Source organism: Thalassophryne amazonica, chromosome 1 (genome assembly GCF_902500255.1).
Source record: "Thalassophryne amazonica chromosome 1, fThaAma1.1, whole genome shotgun sequence".
Lineage (NCBI taxonomy): Eukaryota > Metazoa > Chordata > Actinopteri > Batrachoidiformes > Batrachoididae > Thalassophryne > Thalassophryne amazonica.
Window position 1 is genome coordinate 132,718,374 of NC_047103.1, and position 13,264 is coordinate 132,731,637.

The 13,264-nt window shown below is 45.0% G+C and overlaps 1 long non-coding RNA gene across 1 annotated transcript; it reads right to left on the reverse strand.

Moving 5' to 3' along the window:
• Positions 1 to 332: 332 nt before the first annotated feature.
• On the reverse strand, positions 333 to 11,620 carry LOC117520421. Its single transcript, XR_004563643.1, has 3 exons — positions 11,502 to 11,620; positions 11,219 to 11,224; positions 333 to 342 (listed from the first exon to the last, which is right to left on the reverse strand). It is a non-coding gene; the product is annotated as an uncharacterized LOC117520421 (long non-coding RNA).
• Between the last annotated feature and the right edge of the window lie 1,644 nt (positions 11,621 to 13,264).

Below are 13,264 nucleotides of genomic sequence, written 5' to 3' on the forward strand. Positions count from 1 at the left end.
ACATCAGACCTCTGCACCCCTGGACCGGCACCACCTCCTGCCCGGATCATCGATGGAGCACCGGCATGGACTGTAAAGAAACTCCTGGATGTTCGTCGGAGGGGCCGGGGGCATCAATATCTGGTAGACTGGGAGGGGTATGGCCCAGAGGAATGCTCCTGGGTGAAGAGGAGCTTCATCTTGGATCCCGCCCTCCCTGGCGGACTTCTACAAGGAGCACCCAGATAAGCCGGGTCAGGCGCCAGGAGGCACCTGTTGGGGGGGTCCTGTTGTGTGGTCTGCCGAGAGGAGGTACTGCTGGCCACCAGCAGAGGGCAACCTGCCAGGCTGGCACCTTTTGCCCTGCAGAGGGCGCACGGACCTGGTGGTTACCGCCAGGTGCGCCCGTTAGGCCGTCCGCAGCTGTTTGTCATCTTTCATCCATCATCCATAAAAGCCTGGAAGCAACCCATAACTCTGCTGACGCTTCCTATAGCTTCCAATGAGAGTTTGCATTCTGTTGAAGGTATTTTGGACCATTCTTCTTTATAAAACATCTCGGGTTTGTTGGTTTTCAGAGCTATGGACAGGCCCGCTTAAAATCACATCACAGATTTTCAATATATTCAGGTCGTGGGGACTGAGATGGCCCTTACAGAATGTTATACTTGGTCCTCTGCATGAATGCCTTAGTAGATTTTGAACAGTGTTTAGGGTTATTGTCTTGTTGAAAGATCCAGCCCCGGCGCAACTTCAACTTTGTCACTGATTCATGATATTGTTCTCAAGAATCTGCTGCTATTGACTGGAATCCATGTGACCCTGAACTTTAATAAGATTCCCAGTACCTGCACTGGCCACACAGCCACACAGCATGATGGAACCACCTCAAAATTTTACTGGAGGTAGCAAGAATTTTTCTTGGAGCACTGTGTTCTTTTTCTGCCATGCATACAGCCCCTTGTTATGTCCACATAACTCAATTTTAGTTTCATTAGTCCACAGCACCTTATTCCAAAATGAAGCTGGCTTGTCCAACTGTGCTTTAGCATACCTCAAGCGACTCTGTTTGTGGTGTGTACGCAGAAAAGGCTCCTCTGCATTACAGCATCTCTTTGTCCAAAGTGCACTGTATAGTTGAACGATGCACAGAGACACTATCTGCAGCAAGATCATGTTGTAGGTCTTTGGAGCAGGTCTGTGGGTTGACTGTGACTGTTCTCACATCCTTTGCTTCAGCTTATCTGAGATTTTTCTTGGCCTGTCACTTTGGGCCTTAACTAGTACTGTGCCTGCAGTCTTCCATTTCCTCACTATGTTCCTCACAGTGGAAACTGACAGCTGAAATCTCTGAGATAGCTTTTGTATCCTTCCCCTAAACCATGATGTTGAACAATCTTTGTTTTCAGGTCATTTGAGAGTTGTATAGGGGCTCCCATGTTGCCAAGAGATGCAAAGAGGAGAAACATTTGCAAATGGCCACCTTAAATTACCCTTTCTCGTCACTGGATTTACCTGTGTAAGGAGGTCAAGGTTCAATGAGCTTACCAAACCAATTATGTAAGCAATTTTGTTAATAATTACTGCTAAATGCATTCAAATCAATAAAATGACAAGGGTGCCCAAATTTATGCACCTGCTTAATTTTGTTTAAATAATTATTGCACGCTTTCTGTAAGTACTAGAAACTTAATTTCAGTTCTCAAATAGTGTGTTCATCTGCTATATGATATATTTAACTGAAATTTCTGATCCAGACAACCAATAATTTATAAAGGAAGATCATGAAAATTATCAGGGGTGCCCAAACGTTTGCATACAAATGTATATACAGTACAACAGAACTAGGCCAATACTACTAACTGTATGGACTACAGCTGTATGATTCATGTACAGAATTGTTGTGCAAAAGGATGGAGGTTTAATTCTTGGGGTGAATTCACACTAATATTTGAATGAAGACAAAAAAAAAAAAATGATGCTTTAGTCAGCAGGAATAGAGCCTTTCATATCAAGTCACCTGGAAGTCGGTCATCACACAGCAGTTGGTCCACAGCTTGACTGTCCCAGACAAGGTCAGAGGAAGAGTGTGTTCTCAGACAAGGTTTTCAGAGCATCTTCTTTGCTGTTGCTAAGAGTGAAATTAATTAATGTATTATTTCAGTAACAGTTGTCTGCACATTTTAAAAAACCTAATACTAAAAGTCACAATTTTCATTTGAAATGTTGATATTGTATCTTGCCCACCTGTCATCTTGAAGGGTGGTCTAATCTTTATCCAGCTCCTTTACTCCTTTACAAAATGAGGAAGCTTTCTACAGCTGTTCATATTACTTTTAATTGAGCAGATTTTACAATTTATTAGTATTACTTCATTTGACTATTATTACGTAATTACTTTTTACTTATTACTGCTGTCACTAATATTACTTTTAATTGAGCAGAATTTCACACTGTGGTCAAACAGTTGGTCAAATGCTAAGACGTCAATTAAATTTTTATTTGCCAATCAAATTCTAGATCTGAACTTAATCTGGTGTCAATTTTTATTAACTCCACACACACAAAAGTACAGAATACTCATGCATTTAATTGTTTTTATGATGGCATTTAGTAACAGTACCTATATTCCATGCTTGTTGTGATTTTTATTTTATTTATTGAAATGTGCATATTTGTGTATACATATATTTACATTTGATATTTTTTGTGTAGGTTATGTGTCTGTGTTTATGTTGTGCTGCTTCTTGATCTCAATGAGGCTTTTACCTGGTTAACTAAAGTATTTTGCCAGAACTTGTTTTAATTAAGATCTGGATTAAATCTACTAATACTGACATTCTTGTTCTATCTGAAACTTGCTTAAAAAAATCCATTGCAGATAAAGAAATTGCTATTAACGGGTATAATGTTTATCGTTGTGACCATCCCAGAAAAGGTGGCGGCATAGCAATATATGTTAAACAAAAATTTTAAAGTTTACTGTTCAGTTATCTATTTCTCGCCGCAGCCAATTTCAATTTCTTGCTCTGAAGTTGGAGCTTCAAAATGACCCTTTCTCACTGTTGTAGGCTGCTACAGACCACCATCTACTACAGTGAGACTTTGCCCATCACTGAGTGATCAGCTCTCGATTTTAAACGTCAATGAGATTCTACTAACGGGAGATCTGAATTTGGATTGGTTTTCCTCTGTTTCAGATGGTTTTAACTCTATTTGTGATTCTTTTAACCTAATTAGTTAATACGTGCCAAAACCTTAAATGTCCAGGAAAATCCTCTCTTGTTGATTTATTTTTAACTAACTCTCCTCATAAATACTCAGACATTGGTATTTTTGCAAATGATTTGAGCGATCATTGTGTCATAGCCCCCTATAGACAAGCAAAGCTCCAATAAACAAGGCCCAAGTATTATTATGAAACATGATTTTAAACATTCTTGGAACAGGATTTTACCATGAGTTATGGCATTATATGACTGGTCCAAGATCACACTTTTAATGATGTAGAGCTTGCCTGGTATTACTTTTATGAAGCTTTTAGTAGTATTACACAATTAAAACAGGCCCCACTACGCAAAGTTAGAGTGAAAGGTAGAAATAATCCTTGGTTTTCCCTGAGCTTTCCAGTCTCCTTGAAGCACGTGATGGTGCCTGGGGTAAGCCAGAAAATCTAAATCCCAGATGATTGGGTTGATTTTCAAACAGCTCAGAAATCGCTTTACTCCTTGGTTAAAAAGGCTTAAGTCCTGATTTTTATATGAATCAACTAACTCTAGTATTTGAATAATCCTAAGAAGTTTGGGAAGTAGTCAAGTCTTCCTTTGGGGATGAAACTGTTATGTGCAGACGCGAGCATGAGTACCCGCGGCCCAGTGTCCTGACTGAACCCCAGCGCTAAAATAAACCAGAAAGCGGTTCCAAAACAAAACTAATTTATTTTCCTTCTGTGCAATAACTGTGTACAGCATAAATGTGCGGTTATCTGGCGAGGTGAAGGACGGCGCGCTCTCCAGCGCCCAAATGGATCGAAGCCCGACGCTTCTGGACCCAGACTCACCGCCGAACACCCCCCAGGTGGACACGACAAACTGACTCTGTGAAGGATGGAAAAGGTGAGGTAAGTCAACAGCTACAACAAATATCCTTCAAAGGCACACACTATCAGCAACACATTCAGGTCTGAATTTAAGCTTTATGTAAATGAGCAGCCTCTCACAACAGGTGGAGGATCATTCCGTACGCCACGGCAGTGAAAGCGAGCTGCACAATTCTCATCAATGTTCAAATATACTGCGTAACAAAATACCAAATTACTGTTAACACTTATTCAGACAATCATCACCTCTGATGTGTGCTGACAGCATGTGTCCCTCACCCGTCCTCCTTCACAGGCACGATGTGTCAAACCCAGGCGCGGTCCTCAGCGTCTCACAAACGAACGTCACAAGGTCGAGTTCCCGGCAATTCTGCTTGAACCACTCATGGCTTAAATGCAGAACGCCATCTCATTATCTGCTTCAGCTGAAAGTCTTTAAGTTTACACGTGAGCATCATCCACAGGTGCTGCTAATAATGCTGAGAGGGTGAAGGACTCTTCTGCCAGCACCTTCTCCACAGACAAAAACCAGTTTGCATACCACCTGGAGAGCAAAGAAAAGAAAACAACACCAAAATGTCCAGCCAAACCCCCCAACACAAACAGTACCCCCCCATCAACAGGAAGCGTCCCGGCGACCGAACAGACCAGGCCTGAGAACAGCACCTCCCTCCGGGGTCCTCGTCAGGAAGCAGACAGCGTAACGCTCCAAGGTCCACCGCAGACAGCAGGACAGGGCACCGCGGCTGGAAGGCCGGCTGGCATCAACAAAAAAAAAAAAGTCCCATATACAACCCAACATACAAGAAAAAAAAACCCACCCAAACCCTCCCAGAGGACCGTCCCATCCAACCCCGGGAAGAAAAGAAAAACACCCAAATCCAAAAACCCAACATAGCCCCAACAACACAATACCAACATAAATTCACAAAGAAAAATAACAAACAACCCCCCCAGAACGACTTGCAGAGCCCAACACCCCCAGAAGACCTTTACCGCCAGTTCCAGGAGTAACAGCCAAAGCCGGAATCCCACAGAGGTCCCCAGGTATTCATGGAGCAACAGCGGCCCCCAGAGGACCATACCATCAACCCCAGGAGGCACCCTCCCCACAACCCAGGAACCCCAGACCCGGCCACACTTGGCTAGTCGCCCCACAAACCAATTCCCCCCAGAGGACCGTCCCATCAACCCTGGAGGTGGAACCTGGAAGGAAACATAAAAAACACAAAAAGCCAACCCCAAGCGGACTTCAAAAAACCACCCCGGGGGCAAATAAAACAACCGGCAAACCCTGTTACCCCCCCAGCACACCGAAAGACACCAGATCACTCCCAGAGCCAATCGTCAGCTCAATTTTGGCGAACGGCACAAAACTACCAAGCTGGGGAAGGAAACAGGAAAAACTAACCCGGTCCCATCCCCGAAGCGCAGCGGAAAAACCGGACAGATGTCCGGTGCCCCAACCCAACCATACCACCAGCCTATCAGGAGGGGTGGAACTACCGAAATGGCGAACGGCAACAGATCGGCCCACCACTCCGACTGAGGTATGTTCCCGCTGCACCACACCCCGGTAACACCAATGACGAACGGTCAAAGGCCCACTGGGGCTGGAGAGGAACCGGGGATCAACCAAACACAAAAAACGCCCCTGACAACCCCCCCTAGGTGCAGAGGTTTTCTGAGAAACGCTCAGCGTAACCAACCTGCACCACCCCACAACCCAAAAGACAAACGGTCTTAGAGCATGTGAGGTTGGGGTTAGGGAAACAGGGAAATTAAAACAACAAACAAAACGACCCAATCCTCAAACAAAAATTACCTAACTTCAAATAATGATTACCTGAGTCCAGCCGAGCTCTGAACCGCCAGTCGTTCACCCACCAGAACCGCCTCTAAATCCCCAAACAATTTATAACCCCTTACATGAAAACAAAAACAGCCCAAATAACTAAACAACCAAAGATCTGCCCCTTTTTTTTTTTTTTTTTTTGTGTGTGTGTCCATTATTATGCCTGTCTAAGAACACCTGGAGATACGTCATTGTTCTCTTTCTTGACGCTTATGTGACTGGGGCAATATGGCGGCTTCAGCTCGTCCGAGCTGCATGGGCTCATCAGCAAGAGGAGCCAGAGGTCCTGTCGGAGGAGTCTCAGTGGGGCGAAAAAGAGGCAGCCCTGATCTGTGTCGGGGAAAGCCCCAAGACGAAAAGACCCGCTCTGATGTATGCCCTCTCTCGCGTCCACGCTCCTTTATCCGATCATCTAGACGAATAGCCAAAGATATCAGCTCATCTAAATCTTTTGGTTCGTCACGGACTGCTAGCTCGTCTTTTAATGAATCGTTCAAACCATCCACAAACACTCCTCTCAAAGCTGCGGCATCCAAACCGGACTGAGCAGAAAAAATTCGGAAATCCACGGAATAATCCGCCGCACTCCGCCTCCCCTTGAGTGACGGAGTTATCTGCACCGGTATCGATAGTGCCGCAGCTGGAGCAGCAGGAAGCAGAATGGCTTGCGCTGCAAGCTCCGTAATGCGAGCATCTGTTTGTTTAATTTGATTTGCGAGAGGCCGTAATTGCTCCCATATCTTCTCCAAGTATTCTTGAACTTTTTCAGCAAAAGGAACCGCTTCTGCCGCTGGGTCCATTTTGGAATGGCCGGGAACTACTGTTATGTGCAAACGCGAGTTGAGGAGCACGACCAGCGTCTGACTGAACCCAGCGCTAAAATAACCAGAAAGCGGTTCCAAAAACAAAACAAATTTATTTTCCTTCTGTGCAATAACTGTGTACAACATAAATGTGCGGTTATCTGGTGAGGTGAAGGACGGCGTGCTCTCCAGCACCCAAATGGATCGAAGCCCGACGCTTCTGGACCCAGACTCACCGCCGAACACCCCCCAGGTGGACACGACAAACTGACTCTGTGAAGGATGGAAAAGGTGAGGTAAGTCAACAGCTACAACAAATATCCTTCAAAGGCACACACTATCAGCAACACATTCAGGTCTGAATTTAAGCTTTATGTAAATGAGCAGCCTCTCACAACAGGTGGAGGATCATCATTCCGTACGCCACAGCAGTGAGAAGCGAGCTGCACAGTTCTCATCAATGTTCAAATATACTGCGTAACAAAATACCAAATTACTGTTAACACTTATTCAGACAATCATCACCTCTGCTGTGTGCTGACAGCATGTGTCCCTCACCCGTCCTCCTTCACAGGCACGATGTGTCAAACCCAGGCGCGGTCCTCAGCGTCTCACAAACGAACGTCACAAGGTCGAGTTCCCGGCAATTCTGCTTGAACCACTCATGGCTTAAATGCAGAACGCCGTCTCATTATCTGCTTCAGCTGAAAGTCTTTAAGTTTACACGTGAGCATCATCCACAGGTGCTGCTAATAATGCTGATGAGGGTGAAGGACTCTTCTGCCAGCACCTTCTCCACAGACAAAAACCAGTTTGCATACCACCTGGAGAGCAAAGAAAAGAAAACAACACCCAAATGTCCAACCAAACCCCCCAACACACAACATGAAACTATTGATAAAGTTCCTGCTTGCATAGTAAAAGATGTACATGTTGTAGCTGACAAAACAGCCATTCTTAATCATCTTAATGAGCACTTTGTTTCTTCAGGATCTCTGTTTGAGTCCTTACATCCACTTCAACTTAATGTGCAAGGGATTTGCCTTCAGTCGCCACGTATTAATACTATTGCTTCAGGATTTGATCTGACCCCCATTTGATGTAGCTGAGGTCCTTAGGGCTCTAAAACAATTGGATCAATCCAAACCTGCAGGACCTGATAATCTTGAGCCTTTCTTTTTGAGGTCAGCTGCAGATTTTATAGCAGAGCCTCTGTGTTCATTTTTTAATTTAACTATTTTCCAAAATAGGATTCCAAAAATATGGAAGTCGGCTTATGTTTTTCCCCTGCTGAAAGGTGGTGACCCCTCTTTGGTTAACAATTATAGGCCAATCTCCAAATTATGTGTTCTTTCTAAAGTTCTAGAAAAGCTGGTCAGTGAACAACTCAAAAACTTTTTAAATGATCATTGTGTTGGGAAGGTGTCGTAGCACGGACCCACAACAGGGGGCGCAAATGAACGGACAATGAGTAAGCCAAAAAGTAACAATTTAATGTTGTGATAATACACAACTAAATTTACAGAAATTTGCACAGTCAATTAACACCAGGTGACGTGTGGGCAGGCTCGAAGATAGAAGACCCCCGACGAGAGAGAAGCCGCGTCCCACACGGCTTCCACCACCAACGGTCTGAAGAACACTGGAGCCGCCAAGTCCCGAGTCCCCAGGTGGCCTCTGTCTTCGGCTGTCGACCCTGGTACTGCTGGCAGAAAGCAGAGATAAGATGTATGAGTGTGAGTCCGCACACTCAGTAATCCACAGTCCATACACAGTTAGGAGGGAGCACTCCACCTCCAATCACACACTCGTGCAGCTCCTGGTTTAACCACTTATCTGGGTTGGGGTGTGAGGCGAAGCCGTCGCTGTCACACCAAACGCCAATTCCTCAGACAAGGCAACACTCCAGGAAAACGGCTGCAAACAGAAGTTCAGGTTATACACACAAAGTGTCAGTCAGCAGAGAAATTACCCTTTCAATAGTAGTCGATTTCTCTGCGAGGAGGTGGAGTTGCAGTCCGGCTTTTATGATGGTGATGATGACGATGAACGAGTGACAGCTGGTGCAGGGGATGAATGACAGCTGTCACTTCTTCTGGGTCTGGCGCCCTCTCATGCTTGGAGCCCGCACTCCAAGCAGGGCGCCCTCTGGTGGTGGTGGGCCAGCAGTACCTCCTCTTCAGCGGCCCACATAACACATTGTCTCCTTTCATAAAACCAGCCGGGTCTTCGAAAACAGCACAGTACAATAACTGCTGCTGTTAAAGTTGTAAACAACATCATAGAAGTACATAGATGGTTGAAAATATTGCGCAGCTCTTTTTCTACATTTGTCAAAGGCATTTGATACAGTCGATCATGCTATCCTGGTACATAGACTCCACAAGATTGGGTTATCTAACCGGGCCTTAAACTGGCTGTCCAACTATTTATCAGAGAGAACGCAGTGTGTTCAGGCTGCCGGGATTTTTTCTTCTTTCCTACCTGTGCAAAAGGGAGTGCCTCAAGGCTCTATACTGGGGCCCTTGTTGTTTACAATTTATGTAAATAATCTTTGTGATGATTTGTCTGATACTGCGTCACATTTTTATGCTGATGACACTGTAATTTACTGTTCCGCTTCCTCAGCCTTAAAATCACTAGAGTTGTTGCAGTTGGCCTTTGACACTGTTCAGCTCCATTTGAAACAGCTCAAGTTGGTGCTGAATGCAGACAAATCAAAGACTATGCTGTTTTCAAATGGCAAGGAGCTTCCATCTCCTCTTCCTAGGTTGTCAACTATTTATGGAGCAGAAATTGAAATGGTCACATCTTACAAATACTTGGGCATCTTAATTGATGCATCTTGTCCTTTAAATTGCATATTGATAAACTTGTTTTTAAACCGAAATTGAATCTGGGTTTCTTTTTTTAGAAATAAATCATGTTTTTCTTTGCAAGCAACAAAAAACTGATTACCATGGTCTTTCTGCCCTTGTTGTCTGTCTCAATGTGCCGAAAAAATGCTGATGTCCACATCTTTTCACAATTCCTGTGCTAGTCAGACGACATACCGGATCAAGACAGCATCCAGTTTAGAAATGAATGGCACATTCCACTGTTACAGGAGTTTTTGTCATGGAAAGAGGAGCGGCTCCACCGTGCGTCGCGGTGGAGCTGCATGGCGCAAAGCAACGCCGTGATGAAGCCTTCCAGGACATGTTGGGGCAGGTCCAGCTCATGCACAATCACAATCGGATAATCACACGACTGAAAAGCAACCGGAATCCATCTGAAATCCACCGAGGTGGTTTTGTCCCGCGTAATGAACGGCTCCATGGCGCGTCCCTCCGCTTTTCTTTCCATGAAAAAAACTCCTGTAACAGTGGAATGTGCCGAAAAAGTGCTGATGTCCACGACTTCTGCCTTTTTGTGAAAGTCAGACGAGGTCCCGGATCAACAAAGCCTTCACGTTGGAAATGATCTGGTTGTTTCAGCGCGTCTGTTATGGATGAAGAACACAGGCATTTATTGATGCATTTTGAATGCACGAGATACCGGACGAGATCCTGAGGTCCATTGTTGTGCCATACATCCAAACATCACCTCATGTTGCAGCAGGATAATGCACGGCCCATGTTGCAAGGATCTGTACACAATTCTTGGAAGCTGAAAATCCCAGTTCTTGCATGGCCGGCATACTCACCGGACATGTCACCCATTGAGCATGTTTGGGATGCTCTGGACCGGCGTATACGACAGCGTGTACCAGTTCCTGCCAATATCCAGCAACTTTGCACAGCCATTGAAGAGGAGTGGACAAACATTCCACAGGCCACAATTGACAACCTGATCAACTCTATGCGAAGGAGATGTGTTGCACTGCATGAGGCAAATGGTGGTCACACCAGATACTGAATGGTATCCCCCCCCCAATAAAACAAAACTGCACCTTTCAGAGTGGCCTTTTATTGTGGACAGTCTAAGGCACACCTGTGCACTAATCATGGTGTCTAATCAGCATCTTGATATGGCACACCTGTGAGGTGGGATGGATTATCTCAGCAAAGGAGAAGTGCTCACTATCACAGATTTAGACTGGTTTGTGAACAATATTTGAGGGAAATGGTGATATTTGTATGTGGAAAAAGTTTTAGATCTTTGAGTTCATCTCATACAAAATGGGAGCAAAACCAAAAGTGTTGCGTTTATATTTTTGTTGAGTGTAAAACAAACAATAACAATGTCTAAAAACCCAGATAATATATTCACGAGAGTTTTAGGCACAATATATAGTTTTACATTGTGATGTTAATGCTGTTGTCCGTGTGCAGCAGGTTATCAATGCATTTCTCAACATTGTTGACATCTCACAGAGCGGCGAACCCTCTGAACTTTTGCGAGATTTTGCGGGATTTGAAACCTCAATAGGGCAAATAGACAACAAACCTGATACGTTCATGCGATTCTATTTCTACACTATCAGGAAAATGCCTGAACCACTAAAAGCTACTATCTGTCGCCATTTCGGGTTTATAAGCAGCAACAACAAAGATGAGCTTGACAAAAGCAAAGCGATTTGCCAGCCATGCCAAATGGAAGTGAAGTATTGCAGAAATATGACTGTATACGAACGTGAGACGTAAGCTTTAGTCAGCACAGAGGGTGGCCGTTGCAAGTGGCACTACTCTTAAAGGTCACCGATTTTGCAACAACATGCACATCCATGTTGGTAAGAAATCCATTAAATATAGCCTACATTTCAAGACAAATGCTGTTGCCGGACTGTCTGCAGATCACCTAAACAAGTTCATACTTTTTACAATATTCCACCATACATACCCTTTACTTTACCTCAAAAAAGAAATCTAACCAGATTGAGCCTTCAAAACACTTTTTAAAAACATGCTTCTGCATTGCTATTTTTGCTTTTCCACAATGGCCAAAAAAGAAAAATGCACCGGTAGTGGTACTTTCATATTAGTGGTTCAACTGCCTACAGTGTCCACAATATCTGAAAACACAACAGCAGCATCAGCAGCAACAGCAGCATAAGCAGCAGAGCCAGCAGAGCTGCCACAACGCGCACCTTGCTGTCAGCAGAGGAGCAAGCAGAACAGGCCACGGTGCACCCCTCGCCATCAGCACCGGAGCCAATGGAACCAGCCACAGCATGCACCGTTGCAGTAGCAAAGCTGGGGGATTCAATCACAGTGCGCACCTTCCGACTGTCATGCACAGGCCGGCTGAATCAACTGTGCGTGCACTGTTGGAACTACCTTCTGTGTCTCCTCCTCCCGTCCTGTCATCTGAGTCACCCCTCTAAGAGAACTCAGGAATCTGAAACCAGCGGGACAGTAAGTTTTCTTTCATTGCTTATGTTGATTATGCTGTTCTTGTTTTCCTCCACCTGATGGCCGTAGGGTAACCCATTGGGGGCCCCACATCACTGTTTGGTTATGTTCCCGCCTGCATGTTGCACCAAGCTATCGATTGTTATCCCCTGTACTCTGTGTTTCAGGATCGATTTTGTTTACAGTGCAGGCCCTAGGATTTTTTTTGGGGGGGGTTGTACTCCTTCCTTTCTTTTCTTTGCTAGCTTGCTCACTTTTGGTAGCCCTCTGAATTTATTGTCCTGGTGTTACTGCATGTTTGGTTCTGGAATTATTTGGGTTTCATTCTCAGAGTCTTACTGTAAATCGGGGTGGCCCCTCCTCTGTGGCTTTACTGTTTTGTCTGGCTTTTTTGGTTTGGATTGTGTGCCCTTGGGTTCCCAAATTTGTGCAGTATGTTGCTAAGCAGGTCCACTCCTCCCTCGGGTCTGTACTTTGTTTTTTTGTGTCCCTGTTGCCTTGCTACTCTTTGTAAATCTGCTGTCCTGGGGAAGTTTCATTCCTGTCCTCCCTCGGATCCTGCCATTGTTCGCGGACATGCTGGTGGCCGGACCTCTGTCTCACTCATGGGTTTTAATGTGCCTCGGGGCCAGGTTCCTGTCCTAACCTTCCCCTAGAATAGGCCTTGCCATCGTCCTCCCAACTCAGCCTTGGACTTTCTTTGCCACACGGTTGCTCTCCTACTGGTCTCTCTGGATTTTGCCGGTTGTCCAGCTGCCTGCCCCGTATTCCCTTGGTGGGGAGTGGGTCTCTGGGATTTCAGCTGTCAGTTTCCACTGTGAGGAACATAGTGAGGAAATGGAAGACCGCAGACACAGTACTAGTTAAGGCCCAAAGTAGCAGGCCAGGAAATATCTCAGATAAGCTGAAGCGAAGGATGGTGAGAACAGTCATAGTCAACCCACAGACCTGCTCCAAAGACCTACAACATGATCTTGCTGCAGATAGTGTCTCTGTGCATCGTCCAACTATACAGTGCACTTTGCACAAAGAGATGCTGTATGATTCTGTAATGCAGAGGAAGCCTTTTCTGCGTACACGCCAAAAACAGAGTTGCTTGAGGTATGCTAAAGCACATTTGGACAAGCCAGCTTCATTTTGGAATAAGGTGCTGTGGACTGATGAAACTAAAATTGAGTTATTTGGACACAACAAG